Consider the following 17,568-nt stretch of genomic DNA (forward strand, 5'->3'; position numbering starts at 1 on the left):
GCTTTATGGCAGGGTGTCTTGTCATGCTGGAACAAACTGTACGCAGTATACAGTGGTGTAAAATATTGTTCGCATCCTCCCAAATTTAGCGTTTTCCTAAGCACAATATGGTGTTCACACCCACAAAAAACTGCTTCATACCGTAACACCGCTTCCCCACTTCCCTATTGTTACTACACATAAAGGTTGGGCCAGGCTTTCGCCTAACCGAAACCGTTCCATCGGACTGCCACAGCGAACAGCATGATTCATCGCTCCAAATCATTCGTTTCGAATCAAGTGGCGTCTCTTTTTACACCATCTTCAGGTGTCGCGTACCACTGACTGCAGAGATGCGTGGTTTACTGAGAGCTGCTCTACCGCTGTACCCCGTTCTTTTTGTCTCCCTACGCACAGCCATTGTGCTAGCTGGAGCGCAGGTAGCACTCTGGAACTCAGGAGCGAATCCTTTCACTGTTTTCTTGTGACTTTTTACAACCACCATCCACATTGTTCGAGGGTACCTTTCCGTCGGTACACGAGATTTACCTGGTCTTGGTTTAGAAGGTCTAGAAGGCTTGAAATGCCCTGGATGGATTTGTTAGTCAGGTGACACACAATGACTAGTCTGTGTTCGAAGTCACTGAGCTGTCATGCTCGAACCAGTGTGCAGTTACTGCTTCTGTGCTGTCAGCACAGTACTCTGCGTCTCTTTTTATGCTATCTGTTCATCCTCTCGTCAAATCTAGTGGTGTGCTGCTCAGTACATAGGCGTGTCTGGATACTGCTGATCAGATAGTGTAGATGAACGCATAGTACCTCCCTGTGTGTTAAACCGCCGCTTCCGGGACGGGGAGGTGCTCCGACCCCTGATCGAGTCTGCCTGGCGGATTAACAACGAGGGTCGGTGTGCGGACCAGCCTGCATGTGGTTTTTAGGAGGTTTCCCACATCCCTCTCGAGGAATGCCGGGCTGGTTCCGAAGTCGTGCCTCAGTCACACTGTTCGCAAACATCTAGAAAACCTTCGCTTACTTTCACATGGATAACACTACACGCAGATGATTAACTGACATTGTCAGCTGTATTGGAGGCGATCTTATTACAGAAGTTTATTCGCCTAGATTGGTCAATAATACACAATGGTTACTAGTTTCAGCGAAATTAAATCTCTATCTTCCGATCACCTTCACATCACCTGAAGATGGCGATTTAATTTTGCTCAGACTGATAGCCTGAAATCCCTGGCACAGTACTCGTTAAAGCCTGTGCTATGGTAAGTGAGCGGGATTCACCTGATGAGAAAGGATTTTCGCATAGATATCGACTGCGTGTACCTGAATGGTGGCAAATCAGACTTACATCCACTCTGTAATAACAATGACCCGTCAAGTGAGTTCGAAATGCAATTACACGTCAGGATGGATCAAAAACAACCCAGAAGATGCTACTAATGTGATAATAATACGGTCGCCAGCCTAATTAGGCATTAACTGAGTTTCTTCCCTGTACAAGTTGGTTTATGTTCATCCAAAACAACAATTTAAAACACTGCATAATATAGTAGAATTTTAGAACCAGAAAATCTATTGAACTGATAGTATCACATTCTGTACTGATGTGGAAAAACATGAATACATAACACTACACTATAATGTTTACTACAAAACTTTATACTGTCTATTAATCTAATTAAAATCAGGCATAGGTTACCCTAGAAATTGTACTTTTGTGCCACAAACAATGTGTCAATTTTAATAAAGATAGAACATTGATAAATTTTGACTTTTGTATTGACTTTAACTTTTGCTAGTCAAACCAATTTAGAACACTTCAGAATTCAAATGAATGAGGGGGGGACCCTGAAACTGTTATCATCGCTGTGTTTTAAAAAATTGATTACTCAATTTATTATTCATTCAAGATCTCCAGCATATAAGTTACTACTCTTTTCATCTTATTTACTGCTCATTTAAATGCCTTTAAATCTGTCTCGAAGTAATAAACTTCATTACTATGTCAATACTAAAGTTATCTTTCGACTTCGTTAGTCCTTCGCTATTCATTTACTGGGTCATTAACAAAACATCATTCTAATATAGCTAGTTCTGCAAATAATTATTATTAACACAAATTTTAATTTTCATTTCGGGACACTCGGATTGCACAGCGTTTGGAAGGGACCCTGTCTAGGTTAGTTGTGAGGATAATTAAATGATGGAAAAGTTCTGATAAAATTTAGGTTATTATTGCACCAAACAAACACAGTTCAGTCTCTGATCCATACGAAAACAGTACTCAAAGTTTCAACCTGCTTGTATCGATGCGGCGGTTGGCGAGCGGCGAGATGACGAGGCACAGAGCACACATACAACCACAGCTATGGCTCTTGATGTGTCGGCACTTTAATTCTTCTTAGCGTCGCAATACTTTTCCATTTAGTGCCTATGGAATTTTGCCATGCTGTGTGGGCGTTGGAACAGCATACCCGAGGCTCAGTGAAGCTATGTCTTCCAGGAGAGCCTCCTCGCTCCAGAAGATGTTGCTCAAACCAGTGCCAAACTCCAACTACTACTGAGCCCGTTGTGCCGTGCAGTGCCCGCACGCATTTTCCCGCGCTCGCCTGCCATCCACCTTTTACCGCTCCCTGACAGACCGGGTGTTCACCCGAGGTTTTGCAATCTACATATCCTAACACATTGCCTACGTATGGACCGGACGCACAATTACGATTTTAAGCATCTTACAACAGTCTCAACATTTGTTACATTTTAATTCTATTACAATATTGCTTGACATTTGACATAAACATTAATATTCAAATTGAAACTTATTTACAGTTTTTTTAACATAATGGCATGAAACAAAAAGAAATGAAATCAGAACATAAATTACACAAGTTTATCGTAAAATCAGAAGAAAAGAACTGCTGATATGTACAATAGTATAGAGTCGTTGTTGTTACAAGCCATTGTGTATTTTTGTGCGATCTTGGCGAATAAACTTTTGTACAGTGGCGGCTCGTAGGTATACACTCTGGGTGTTAACACGTTTTTAAAATCGGATAAATCTGAGAGTCCGATATTATTAGCATTTGCTGTATCTCAGTTATCCTTATCAACATATCTATACAACTTCAGCCGCTGTCAATAAAAATAGCAATAATAATAATAATAATAATAATAATAATAATAATAATAATAATAATAATATTAATCCCGTGGAGGCCCGGGAAAAGAATAGGCCTCCGGTATGTTCTGCCAGTCGTAAAAGGCGACGAAAAGAACAAACCACTAATAAAGCTAACCCCCCCTTTTAGTGTGATTAGTTTGTTCAGCACAGAACTAAAGAAGCCTCGGACAAGCACTGTCATGGTCGGGGACGACGCTTGAACCCTATGCCCGCCCACAATGGTAACGACACTGCTAGCCAACTGGAAAATGATTCAAATCCAAATAGAGGTGTTTTGCAGGTATGCTTCCTGCAACCACCCTAGAAGGAAAACAAAGACAGAGGATGAGATGGTCAGATGGAGTTAATCGACACCTCATGTTTTGTTATTACCAAGCAACAAACCTAGGAACCAACACAATTGGATACAGATCACAAGTATACACAACATTTATTACCAGGTACCCAGAATTAAAATTTTTAACAGAACAACGACTAGCTGATCAGATCCGTGTAATAATGGCTCTGAGCACTATGGGACTTAACTTCTGTGGTCATCAGTCCCCTAGAACTTAGAACTACTTAAACCTAACTAACCTAAGGACATCACACACATCCATGCCCGAGGCAGGATTCGAACCTGCGACCGTAGCAGTCGCGCGGTTCCAGACTGAAGCGCCTTAACCGCGACACCACCGCGAGAGGCGTGTAATAATCAAAACTAACAGGATACCCCAGTCAGAATTAGAAAACATTAAACAACAAGTACAACAAATACTGGAACAAAATAATGAGCAATCGGAAGAAGAAGAAAATACAGTAATGGACTCAAACATCCCAGAGCAAACAAACAAAGAACAACATGCATCAATCAAACAGTCAGAGGAAAACGAAATCTTAAGACAGCCACCAGAACAAGCAGAAATAGAACACGAAGTGACACACATGTCAGATATAGAAGAAAAATTTCAGTTGACATATATAGAATACAAAGACACAAATACAGACATTACACCATTCTTGCATAGACCGCCAAATAACCCACAAGTCGAAACAACAATAAAAACTATCAACACAATCATACACAACAAAATAAATGAAAACACAACTATGGAAGAGTTACAACTACTGGTTTATATAGGAGCACTTACTACACTAAAGATACACACTAGGCAGAGATCAGAACCAACCAACACACAGAAGAAACCCACAAAACCAGCATGGCAACACAGGCTACAGAGCAGAATAGAAAAACTGAGAAAAGACATCGGACAGCTAACACAATTTATAAGAAATGAAATGTCAGAAAAAAAACGAAAAAGGTTAGGTAAAATCTCACAACAAGAAGCGATAGAGCAATTAGATGAAAAGAAGCAGAAATTACAAGCATTGGCCAAACGACTTAGAAGATACAAGAAAAATGAAAATAGAAGGAAACAAAATCAAACATTCAACACAAACCAAAAGAAATTTTATCAGACAATAGATAACACACACATTAAAATAGACAACCCACCAAACATAACAGACATGGAACACTTCTGGAGCAACATATGGTCAAACCCAGTACAACTTAACAGGCATGCACGGTGGATACAAGCAGAAACAGACACATACAAGATGATACCACAAATGCCTGAAGTGATAATTTTGCAACATGAAGTCACCCGAGCAATTAATTCTATGCACAATTGGAAAGCCCCTGGAAAAGATAAAATAGCAGATTTCTGGCTAAAGAAGTTCACCTCAACACATTCACATCTAACTAAATTATTTAACAGTTACATTGCAGACCCATACACGTTCTCTGATACACTTACACATGGAATAACTTATCTGAAACTTAAAGATCAAGCAGACACAGCAAACCCAGCTAAATATCGCCCCATAACATGCCTACTAACAATATACAAAATATTAACTTCAGTCATTACACAGAAATTAATGACACGTACAACACAGAACAAAATTATAAATGAAGAACAAAAAGGCTGTTGCAAAGGAGCATGAGGATGTAAAGAGCAACTGATAATAGATGCAGAGGTGACATATCAAGCTAAAACTAAACAAAGGTCGCTACACTACGCATACATTGATTACCGAAAAGCTTTTGATAGTGTACCCCACTCATGGTTACTACAAATATTGGAAATATACAAAGTAGATCCTAAATTGATACAGTTCCTAAACATAGTAATGAAAAAGTGGAAAACCACACTTAATATCCAAACAAATTCAAATAATATCACATCACAGCCAATACAGATTAAGCGTGGAATATACCAAGGAGATTCATTAAGTCCTTTCTGGTTCTGCCTTGCTCTGAACCCACTATCCAACATGCTAAATAATACAAATTATAGATACAATATTACTGGAACATACCCACACAAAATCACACCTCTGTATACATGGATGATCTAAAACTACTGGCAGCAACAAATCAACAACTCAACCAATTACTAAAGATAACAGGAGTATTCAGCAATGATATAAATATGGATTTTGGAACAGACAAATGTAAGAAAAATACAATAGCCAAGGGAAAACACACTAAACAAGAAGATTACATATTAGATAATCACAGCGACTGCATAGAAGCGATGAAAAAAACAGATGCCCATAAATATCTAGGATACAGACAAAAAATAGGAACAGATAATACAAATATTAAAGAAGAACTAAAAGAAAAATATAGACAAAGACTAACAAAAATACTGAAAACAGAATTGACAGCAAGAAACAAGACAAAAGCTATAAATACTTATGCTATACCAATATTGACCTACTCATTTGGAGTAGTGAAATGGAGTAACACAGACCTAGAAGCACTCAATACACTTACACGATCACAATGCCACAAATATAGAATACATCACATACATTCGGCAACTGAAAGAATCACATTAAGCAGAAAGGAAGGAGGAAGGGGATTTATCGACATAAAAAACCTACATTATGGACAGGTAGACAATTTAAGAAAATTCTTTATAGAACGAGCAGAAACTAGCAAAATACACAAAGCAATCATTCATATAAATACATCGGCTACACCACTTGTAGGGAAGCAGCCTACTCACGCCGTAATAAATTAACATCAGTCTTTCCATTGTGTGCCAGCCAGTCCGCTGTAACTAGCTCTGACGTTATAAATGTTGCGCAGTACTTTTAAAATCAAATAACTAACCTGAAATGGTTCTAGCATGTCAGGAGTAATACTAAATTAATATGTGTTAAATATCAGTTCGATAACTTTAACCATTTTCGAAATTTGGACGTTTTTCTGTAAAAATCATTGGCGCAACAGAAAAGAGCTAGAAAATTAAAAATTTATAATTAGATTCATCTTTCAAAATAATTTAATAAAAACAGTACTTTGGGTTTCACAAATTAAAATTTTAGTGGAAATTCATGATTTTCTGGTTTTTGTCTTAAAACTTAAGGAAGTAAGATAGATTAAGTAGGCTAATAAATAAGGCTACGATGTTTATATTTAAGTAGATTGGAGATCCGCTATAACTATGAAGATGTGAGAAGTTTCATTTGAATACCTATAAAACTATAGCGATAGCGTATCTCCAAAGGGCAAGGTCAGAGGTGGTCTACTGCGTGCACTGTAATTTAATTAGTTCTCTCGCCCAAAATATTTAACTTAGCCACGACAAAATTTTATTGTCAATACTTACCTGTTTGCTGAATACACATTTAAATTGAGAACTTCATCAACCATCAGCAAAAGAAGCTATGATTTATTCAATAACTTAATGTGGTGCATTACTAGCCCAACGGCTAGTCGGGAGAGCCGATTTGATCAGGCGTTCCCTTAGCCGTCCGCACCGCGGCTTTATATATAAGTACGCTGCGCGAGGAAGGAAGGCCCCAGTTCTCTCCAGACGCTGAATAACACACCATCTGTGTCGGGAGTCGCGTCGCGTCGGTATCATTGCTACAAACAGCCGCAGATGCCGTATTAAGTTACTCGAGATACGCGTAACCATGTAATCATTTTCGAGTGAAGTGTTAATTCTGGGATGATTTTAACTATCTAGCTTCAGTTTGTGTATGTCGTATTTTCACGTGCCGTCGCGGGACAGACATTCTACCAATTATTTAGCATGGCGTTTGATGAAACTAATCATCAAATTATGGCGAGCATTCATTTAAATATTCAATTTGGACAATTATAGTTGCATCAGCGCATTAGACTCTGAACTGCTCTGTTTGTTAGGTTGTGTGGATTCTTTTGTTTTTCATCTGTGACTTTCAGAATATACTCAACTATTTTAGAAAGTCGTTTTTGATTATTAATCCCGGACAATCTCCTAATTCCTCAGAGCTATAAGCTGTAACTATAAGTGTATTCTCAGATGAAGTGGGCACTAGGAATTCTAATTACCGGCTTCACGTTTTACTAATCACTTTCTGGTTGCCAATATTGTAGTTCGAGAGCCAGTGTTGAGAACGGCGAAAGACAGCATAAATAACATTCTAAATAATAGGAACATTTAACCACATAAATTCTATCCGCCACCCCACACACTGCAATTTCATAACCACTTCTACAACCCTTTAGATCACATAACATCAACAGATATGAAGAAAGTAAATTGGAAAAAGAAAACACTACATGGGAAGCACCGGTATCATCTAACACAGCCACACATCGATCAAGACGCATCCAACACATGGCTAAGAAAAGGCAATATATACAGTGAGATGGAAGGATTCATGATTGCAATACAGGATCAAACAATAAACGCCAGATATTACAGCAAGCATATTATTAAAGATCCCAATACCACAACAGATAAATGCAGACTCTGCAAACAACAAATAGAAACAGTAGATCACATCACAAGCGGATGTACAATACTAGCAAATACAGAATATCCCCAGAAGACATGACAATGTAGCAAAAATAATACATCAACAGCTTGCGTTACAACATAAACTTACAAAACAACATGATCCCACATACAAGTATGCGCCACAAAATGTACTGGAGAATGATGAATACAAATTATACTGGAACAGAACCATTATAACAGATAAAACAACACCACAGAACAAACCTGACATCATACTCACCAATAAAAAGAAGAAATTAACACAACTAATCGAAATATCCATACCCAATACAACAAATATACAAAAGAAAACAGGAGAAAAAATTGAAAAATACATCCAACTGGCTGAGGAAGTCAAGGACATGTGGCATCAGGATAAAGTTGACATTATACCAATTATACTATCAACTACAGGAGTCATTCCACACAATATCCACCAGTACATCAACACAATACAACTAGATCCAAATGTATATATACAAGTACAGAAATCTGTAATTATTGATACATGTTCAATTACCCGAAAGTTCCTAAATGCAATGTAACATACACGGTACAGTTAGAAGGAACTCACGCTTGATCAAGGTCCGCGTCACCTTCCATTTTTAACCAGACATAACATCTGTGACAAGAAAGAAATAATAATAATTATACATAACTTAACTGAAAGGAGGAAGAATTGTTTTTGTGGAATTTTATTGTTTTGTATATAATTAAATACAGGTTATGGCAAGAACGAAATAATGTTCAAGCTATTGTTACTCTCCGTTTTCAGTTTTGTGTAAGTGGGAGTTTTCATGCTTTTCTTTTATTTTTTTTCGGACAAATGTACGTATCTCTGATTCATGTACTGGTTAACGAATTAACTCCTGGGCTGAAAATCAGGCATTTTTACGTTACACCCACACAACTACTTACGCTTATCATACATTTCTTTATTAAATGTCGCTCGTATTTGATTACGTCACTTTCGCAGACAATGAATCTGGCCTGGAATGCCATAGTTCCTTTGTGGTTAACTTTTTCTGGTCATCTTCTTTTCTGTTAGCGCTTAATACATGCTAAACAGAGTTCCTGTTGAACTCCACAGGAAAGCCGATTCCTGCACAGTAGACAACGAACTCATAGCATAAACTGCCGTTTGCGTGAGTGATTAAATTCAAGCAGTACTGCCCACCAACAAGAGCGCTTGACTATAGTACAAACGAGGTGCAGATCGACGTAAGGGCCAAAAGGACACCGTCTTCGAGCCCCCCGCCCCTCTCCTCGCCATATTTAAGTGAACATCAGAGAATTCAGTGAGACAGCTTTTCGTAAATGTTCGGACATATGTATAAAATGTGGACCTACAGTACAGATGAACCATAAGGTCAACAAATGTCAGAAGCACAAATAAATGCTACAGTATCACAATCGACGATGATATACTTTATGGTCTTCATTTCCTTAAGTGAAATACTCTGTGATAAAATCCAAAACTTATAGTACTTTACCTTATTCAGAACCCCACAAAATAGGTTTTTTTTAATCAGTGTAACTATAAAATATAGTGAGGTCCGATCTAATTTGACTACATAGTAATTTCACGTACTGTGGAGTGTGCTACTGCCAAGGGGGATTTATGCCAAGTGAACATGGATAAGTGTCTGCTGCCGTGTGCTACCACCTGGTGGTATTGACGTAAACTAGTAGTTGAGTGCTTAGGGCTAGCTGCGGACCTCGTGAACCGAGCACATTGTTTATCAAATCCGTATGTATCTGGCTCGTAAAACAATATCGTCACGCCAGTTGCGCATGCACAGAAACTCGTTAAAAAGTGCACAAGTGAAGGTGTGCTGACGGCCGTGATGCCAAGGCTCACAGAGTCTGGAAGAGCAACATGTAGCACAGTGCGGTGGACTTAGTGCCTTGTATTTCAGATTACCACATCTACATTACGTTTAACAGCATTCGAAGGAAAATAACCAATAAATCCACAAGATGTCATAAGTTAGGGTGTTCATGTGTTCTTGTGCTCTTACACAGAAGCCGCCACTATTTTTGTAGTAACAAAAAGAACCGTGTTTACCACACGCAGGCATTTGTGGTACACATATTCCGTCCCAGGGAGTAATGGGGTGGCGAGGGGAAGCGCATTGGGCCACCCCTATAGAGTAACCGTGTCAAATCCGTTATTAACCGTGCTGATCCTTCACCGCAGCACATAGAGGATGGGTTCGAGAACAGGAAGATCACCGGGGCTGTCTTCCTAGACCTATCAGCAGCCTACGACACAGTCAACCACCGACTGCTCCTGGGGAAAATATACGCAATGAGTAGGGACTACAGACTAACCTTACTGATTTGAAACCTACTCCAGAATCGAAGATTGTTCGTGGATTTTCAGGGACAGAGAAGCCGGTGAAGGATACAGGAAAATGGCTTCCCCCCAAGGAAGCGTACTGGCCCCAACACTTTTTAATATATATACTAATGACCAGCCCCTCCCCCAAGGCACCGAAAGCTTCATATATGCAGATGATTGCGCTATTACCGCTCAAGCAGACAGCTTTGAAACTGTTGAACAGAATTTGTCAGAAGCCCTCGAACAGCTTGCCACCTACTATAAGGGGAACCATCTCAAACCCAATCCTGGGAAGTACCCAAACCTGCGCCTTCCACATAAGGAAAAGACAATCTGCAAGAAGACTAGAACTTAACTGGAAAGGAGTGCCCCTGGAACACTGCGAAACACCAAAATATTTAGGCGTCACCTTGGACAGAGCATTCACCTATAAAAAGCACTGCATGAACACTAAACACAAAGTAGCCGCGAGAAACAACATTGTGCGCAAACTAACGGGCACTACATGGGGGTCACAGCCTGGAATAGTGAGAACCACAGCTCTTGCTTTGTGCTTTTCAACAGCGGAGTACGCGTGCCCAGTGTGGTAGAATTCTAGCCACGCCAAGCAAGTGGACATACCGCTTAATGAATCCTGCCGCATCGTCACAGGCTGTCTGAGACCAACCCTGACTGATAAATTGTACTGCCTGGCAGGCGTGGCCCCACCACATGTTAGAAGGAAAGTAGCGGCCAGGAAGTAAAAGACAAAGGCGTTGACCTCACCCGCCCACCCGCTGTACAAGCACCAGCCAGCCCGCTGTTAGTCTCAAACGAAGAACTCCCTCCCGGCCATATGGAAGGATGGACGACATGGAAATCTCTTAATAGGCTGCGCTCTGTGTCACACGACCCAGAGAGAATATGCGCAAATGGGGCCTCTCAAATCAACCGGCGCTGTGTGACTGTGGACACACTCAAACCACCACCCTCCACCTCACGCAGTGTGTGCTGCGCCCGAGCACCTGCACCGTGAAGGATTTGATGAATGCCACCCCAGAAGCGCTGCACGTGGCCAGGTTCTGGTCCAAGACTTCATAAAATAAAAAATAAAAAACTACTTGAGCCTGCTTATACATCTGTATACTTTTATACTCTTTTTGTATTTGTCATATACTTGTTATGTATGTGTTAATCATTTTGATTTTATGCACGATGCTTCTGACACGAATAAATAAATAAAGCTGATGTGGGCCAAGGAACAATAAGGAACTGGCAGAAGCAAAGCTGTGAGGACGGGGTGTGAGTCGTGCTTGGGTAGCTCAGTTGGTAGAGCACTTGCCTGCGAAAGGCAAAGGTCCCGAGTTCGAGTCTCTGTCCGGCACACAGTTTTAATCTGCCAGGGAGGTTCATATCAGTGCACACTTCGCTGCAGTGTGAAAATCTCATTCTGGAACAATAAGGAGAAGATGAAGAACAAGGAGGCGTAGAATATTGTTTCTTTCTTTGGCTTCCAGTTAAGAGAAAGCAATGCACAGGACAGGTTTAGCGACACTGTGAAAAATACGTGTTTGCAACTAAAAAGGTACATAAAGGGTTGATGGATGTAATGTTCACCATTTCTTGTGGCGTTAAACAAACTACTCTTTTGACACTTTCCATCTGGACATAAATTTTCGCGAGAAATGTTGCCTGCACTGAGTCCGCTGCTGCCACCGTCGACAGCTGGTTCACAGAAGCCATTTCGTGTGCGTGTGCGTGTGCGTGCATGTGTGTGTGTGTGTGTGTGTGTGTGTGTGTGTGTGTGTAGTCCGCTTGGCGGTGACCAACACAGCTCTCGCAGAGTTTCGCGGCGAAATAGCGGCTGCTGCGCCTGATGTTAATTTAATGAGCACGCTGCAACCCCCTTCTGTCCTCCTGCCTCCGTCCTCCCTCCCTGCCAACCCCCTTCTCGCGCACAATCGCAGGGCTGGCTCCCTCCCCTCTGCTTCCTCTATACCCCCCCACCAACCCTCCGCCACCTGTCCTCTTCCTCGCCATCTGCGCATGCGCCGCCGTGCGACGCAACACCCCGATTCCACCCACCGCCTCACCCCTTGCCTGGTACAACGTCGCCGGCCGACCTTCACCCCCTTATTATTTCTCGAGCTCCAACCCCTCGTTTAGGAGGAGAGACACAGGGGGAAGGGTGGTGGTGGGGGGAGGGGGAGGGGGAGGCCTTTGCCAGAGTGATGCTCAGAAATGCGGTGGGGTACTTGTGCGGCGGAGATTCCGAGCGACGCGTCTTGTACTTAACAGCAGAAGGCGACACATTGTCACCATTTTAGCAAATAGAACACAGCATGTTGTTCTCACTGGAGAGACGTCTACAGACGTTAAAGTAACCTTTGGCATGCCACAGGGGAGTGTTATGGGACCATTGCTTTTCACAATATATATAAATGACCTAGTAGATAGTGTCGGAAGTTCCATGCGGCTTTTCGCGGATGATGGTGTAGTATACAGAGAAGTTGCAGCATTAGAAAATTGCAGCGAAATGCAGGAAGATCTGCAGCGGATAGGAAATTGGTGCAGGGAGTGGCAACTGACCCTTAACGTAGATAAATGTAACGTATTGCGAATATATATAAAGAAGGATCCTATATTGTATGATTATATGATAGCGGAACAAACACTGGTAGCAGAGACTTCTGTAAAATATCTCGGAGTATGCGTGCGGAACGATTTGAAGTGGAATGATCATATAAAATTAATTGTTGGTAAGGTGGGTACCAGGTTGAGATTCATTGGGAGAGTCCTTAGAAAATGTAGTCCATCAACAAAGGAGGTGACTTACAAAACACTCGTTCGACCTATACTTGAGTATTGCTCATCAGTGTGGGATCCGTACCAGGTCGGGATCACGGAGGAGATAGAGAAGATCCAAAGAAGAGCGGCGCGTTTCGTCACAGGATTATTTGGTAAGCGTGACAGCGTTACCTCTGTAGCAAACTCAAGTGGCAGACTCTGCAAGAGAGGCGCTCTGCATCGCGGTGTAGCTTGCTGTCCGGATTTCGAGAGGGTGCGTTTCTGGGTGAGGTATCGAATATATTGCTTCCTCCTACTTATACCTCCCGAGGAGATCACGAATGTAAAATTAGAGAGTTTCGAGCGCGCACGGAGGCTTTCCGGCAGTCGTTCTTCCCGCGAACCATACGCGACTGGAACCGGAAAGGGAGGTAATGACAGTGGCACGTAAAGTGCCCCCCGCCACACACCGTTGGGTGGCTTGCGGAGTATAAATGTAGATGTAGAACAACTTGAGTGTCTGCCGGCTGCTCTGTATGGTGGTTACCAGCCTACGTGCAAAATGAAATTTTCGAAGGATTAAAAATAGAGTGATACAATCATTTTTGAAAGTGCCCCAGAAAATGAGTTAAGAACAGTCCAGACTCTACAGACATACACACATCTTTTTGCATGCAAAAGGCTTTATTCCAGATACTCTAAGAGGATTACTCAGAAAGTAATGGACCGCCATTTTTTTCTCGCCCTAAAGCAATGCTACTGATGCGGAACGTTACGCAAGTATTATTCGAAGTCTCCTGAGCGAGCACGCAAAGTTTGCCTCACTTCCGACAGATAGCGTAGCTGCAGGGCAGTTTCAAAGTGGCGTCTGTAGGTGATGTACGTTACAAGAAAGGTGCCGTCATAGAATTTCACGCTGCAGAGAAAGAAACTGTGGGGAATATTCAAAAACGATTGTGCAAAGTCTATGGAGCATCTGCTGTCGACGTAAGAACAGTTAGTCACTGGGCGTGGACGGTGACGTCATCAGACAGCAGTTGGGCGGAGCTCCACGAGTTGCAGCGGTCAGGGAGACCATCCACGGCTGTCACACCTGACAGCCCTGACCTATCCCCCTCGGACTTCCACTTGTTTGGAATACCACTCGTAGGAGATATTTTAAGGACGATGAGGATGTAATTCACACAGTGAAGCACTGGCTCCACCACCACGACAAGGAATGGTACCGACAACCCTGTTTCGTGCATGAGAAAGGCCATAGAACGGGACGGAGATTACGTGGAGAAATGGGGTGTCCAGATGAAACACCACTCTTTCGCTTGTGTAATTCTCATTATGTTCAATAAAGAATTGTTGAAGAAAAACAAAATTCGGTGCATTACTTTCTGGGCAACCCTCGTAAATGTATTTTCGCGACATCGTTCTAGCGACATCACTTTTGAAAGGGCTTTAGCCCTGGAATAATGTCCTTTCAATTGTGATCAACTACGCATGTCATTTATTGAACACCTAGTGCAGTATCTGTCACGTTTCGCTTTTCGTAGTTCAACTGTTGTTATGTGTGAACTTGTATAGTGGGATGTAAAAACACATCAAGTATTGAGTTAGAACAAAGTCAAAGTACCAAAGAAAGAATGAAAGAAAGGAAGGAAGAAAAAAGTAATGTTGGATATTGTGAACAGAACGCTATAAAAACAGCTTGAGTGAAATGTCATGAGTACACTACCCCTCCCAACAACATTCCTTTACGCATTTTGAACTTAGTAAGTTACAGTCATGTCTCGTGGCTTCTAAACACATAATAGGATTACAGAAATATACACTATGTGATCAAAAGTATCCGGACACCTGCCTGAAAATGACTTACAAGTTCGTGGCGCCCTCCATCGGTGACGCTTTAATTCAATATGGTGTTGGCCCACCCTTAGCCTTCATTACAGCTTCAACTCTCACAGGCATACGTTCAATCAGGTGCTGGAAGGTTTCTTGGGGAATGGCAGCCCATTCCTCATGGAGTGCTGCACTGAGCAGAGGTATCGATGTCGGTCGGTGAGGCCTGGCACGAAGTCGGCGTTCCAAAACATCCCAAAGGTGTTCTATAGGATTCAGATCAGGACTCTGTGCAGGCCAGTGCATTACAGGGATGTTATTGTCGTCTAACCACTCCGACACAGGCCGTGCGTTATGAACAGGTGCTCGATGGTGTTGAAAGATGCAATCGCCATCCCCGAATTGCTCTTCAACGGTGGGAACCAAGAAGGTGCTTAAAACATCAATGTCGACCTGTGCTGTGATAGTTCCACGCAAAACAATAACGGGTGCAAGCCCCTCCACGAAAAACACGACCACACCATAACACCACCTTCCCCGAATTTTAATGTTGGCACTACACACGCTGCCAGATGACGTGAACCGGGCATTCGCCATACCCAAACCCTGCCATCGGATCGCCACATTGTGTTCCGTGATTCATCACTCCACACAACGTTTTTCCACTGTCCAATTGTCCAATGTTTACGCTCCTTACACGAAGCGAGGCGTCGTTTGGCATTTACCGGCGTGATGTGTGGCTTATGAGCAGCCGCTCGACCATGAAATGCACGTTTTCTCACTTCCCGCGTGTCATAGTACTTGTAGTGGATCCTGATGCAGTTTGGAATTCCTGTGTGATGGTCTGGATAGATGTCTGCCTATTCAACTGTCGGTGATCTCTGCCAGTCAACAGATGGTCGACCTGTACGCATTTGTGCTGTACATGTCCCTTCACGTTTCCACTTCACTATCAGATCGGAAACAGTCGACCTAGGATTGTTTAGGCGTGTGGAAATCTCGCGCACAAACGTATGACATTCGTGACACCCAATCACCTGACCACGATCGAAATTCGTGAGTTCCGCGGAGCGCCCCATTCCGTTCTCTCACGATGTCTAATGACTACTGAGGTCGCTGATATGGAGTACGTGGCAGTAGGGGCAACACGATGCATCTAATATGAAAAACGTATGATTTGTGGGTGTCCGGATACTTTTGATCACATAGTGTACATTCGATGTTTTATTTTTATAAGTGCCTGTTGTTTCTAATTCTGAAAAGATTTACACTGGAGCAGTGGCTATTAACGGAAAAAAACGTGCAAGACGTTCAGTGTTTACTTGATTGTATTAAACATGAATATAGGTATTTCTAAGATAATTTTATGAAATGGCCTGTAAATAACATTGCTGCTGCTGCTTCTGCTGTTGATGATGATAATGATCAATGAGACCGTTTTATATACATTGATTAGAGCTATAATGTTGTAAAATTATATGGGTGAAAAATATAAGCAACTGAAAAGGCAACTAAAACATAACTTAGCATGCATACGAATTACTTTCTTAAGAAAAGGACTTTATTCCAAGATTTTGGACTTTTTTTTCAAAGATGTTGCAAAATGTGGCAACTCAGCAACGGCAAACTATCTATTTCATTCTGTTCTTAGAACAGTGGATAGCAAATCCTTTTACTTTCCATGCGCTCACCTGCAGAATGTTCCTGAAAATGTAAGACTTTCTATTAAGGACATTTCAGAAACGGCTATATCAAATGTCCGAAATCGCTCAACAGGGCAATGGACACTGTGCTTGACAGGGTACCAATACTATTCCACATCGAGTGTTGGGAAGAACTTGGTGCTATTCTAGTAACAGTGTACAGTTGGTCGTTGTAGAAGCTAAGCGTTCCTAATGATTGAGACAAAAAAGGACGCACGTCATGCCTGTTCTCTAGAAGGTCTGTCAGAGAAACGGACAAAAATGCAGGCCTATAGTCATGAGGTCGACCTGGTGTAGATTTGTGGAGCACGTTTAATGATAATGTATTATAGTATTTCTGGAGACCAGATATCTCTTGTGCAGACATCAACAAGGGTTCAGAAAATGGCTTGCTCTCTTCGTCCGCGATACCCAGAAAGAAGTAGATGCAAGAGTGTAGGTTTTTACCGTGTGTTTGACTTACCGTAGGCGTTCTATATAATTTTGTACTGCCGCCCGATGAACAAAATACGGGCGTACGGAATATCGGACCAACTTCGTGACAGAATTAACGAGTTCTTAGCAAACAGACTACAGCACGTTATCTTCAGACGTAAAAGTAGTCTCGGGCGTACCGCAGGGGAGTGATGCAGGATCATTACGTTTCACAATACATAAAAATGGCCTAGTACACAACGCCGGAAGTTCTACGAGGCATTTTGCGGATGATGCTGTTGTATATAGAGAAGTGGCAACACTGGAAAATTACAGCGAAATGGAGGAAGACCTGCCGAGGATGAACGCTTGACACAGGGAGCGGCAGTTGACGCTCAACATAAACGTGACGTACTGCACATGATTAGATAGGAAGTAACAGCATTGTACACTGAGCTGACAAACGCCATGAGGTTCCTCCTAATATCGTGTCGGACCTCCTCCTGCCCGACGTAA

This window comes from Schistocerca piceifrons, chromosome 9 (genome assembly GCF_021461385.2).
Source record: "Schistocerca piceifrons isolate TAMUIC-IGC-003096 chromosome 9, iqSchPice1.1, whole genome shotgun sequence".
Classification (NCBI taxonomy): Eukaryota; Metazoa; Arthropoda; class Insecta; order Orthoptera; family Acrididae; genus Schistocerca; species Schistocerca piceifrons.